Below are 1,090 nucleotides of genomic sequence, written 5' to 3'. Positions count from 1 at the left end.
ATGTTGCATACAATTAGAATTCTTTCTATTATAGATGTTATCGTTTTCAGATATAAAACATAGATGCACAGGAGAGCAATATTACCTCCAGAAAGATCATATCTGATATTAAGAATTACCTGTTTGGATATGTATTAATCTTCATATTATATTTTCAATAAATATTCATAATATAACATAATGTAATTTATGACATAGGTAGTATCCTAGTATGTTCATACTATATATTCTGAAACTTAGTGATGTTTGATATAAAATATTATTTTATAATTTTCTGTATGACCTTAGTCAATTAATTATTAAATAAATATATATAATATAGTATGAAGAAGAAAAGGAGATATAAAATAGTAGGAAAGAAAAAAGAAAAGAGGGGGGAGACCCATCATTCGCATCTTAGATCACCATGCCAACTTAACTCTCACAATCAAACAACACAGGCACCTAATCATTAGTTACGCCATAAGCCCTAGAATGAATCAAATAGATACATTTCAAGTTAAATAAACAGGAATGGAATGTTATGAACTCATGCACCTGCTGAAGACTAATCATATTGCTAGAGACAATAGGGGATAGAATCCACATGAACAAATTTAGCTCAAATATTCGCAGCTTGGATTACTGTTTTGGTTGTTTTGCTCATATCATATAATAGATTGCACATGAGGTCTACTTTCATAAGAGATACTGAATCATAGAGTTAATGTATAGGTAGTTGGTTGATATTTCTAAATTGAATGTTTGTTATTCTATGTTCATAATTTTCTGGATGCCTGGTAGTGCAGAGTGTCTAATTGAAATAAATATATTTTGTATTGAGAGAGAGAAGAGGGAACGAGTAGGATGGGGAGGAAAGGAGAGAAGGGAGGAGGAAGCTCCACTTGCTTTAATCCCTAGAAATTAACCTGTTTGGATTATGTATTTCCTTCAGCTATTTATTTATCAGAACACCTAGGCTTAATACAGATTAATTTACTCAACATCAGGAACCTAGGTATAGGCTCATATTCTGAAATTGAGGATGTTAGATATTTTTTCATAATTTGGATGACCTGTAGTTCAAGTGTCATAGAATCATATTAGTATC

This window comes from Penaeus monodon, chromosome 29 (genome assembly GCF_015228065.2).
Source record: "Penaeus monodon isolate SGIC_2016 chromosome 29, NSTDA_Pmon_1, whole genome shotgun sequence".
Taxonomy (NCBI): Eukaryota; Metazoa; Arthropoda; class Malacostraca; order Decapoda; family Penaeidae; genus Penaeus; species Penaeus monodon.
This window is presented reverse-complemented; position numbering follows the sequence as displayed.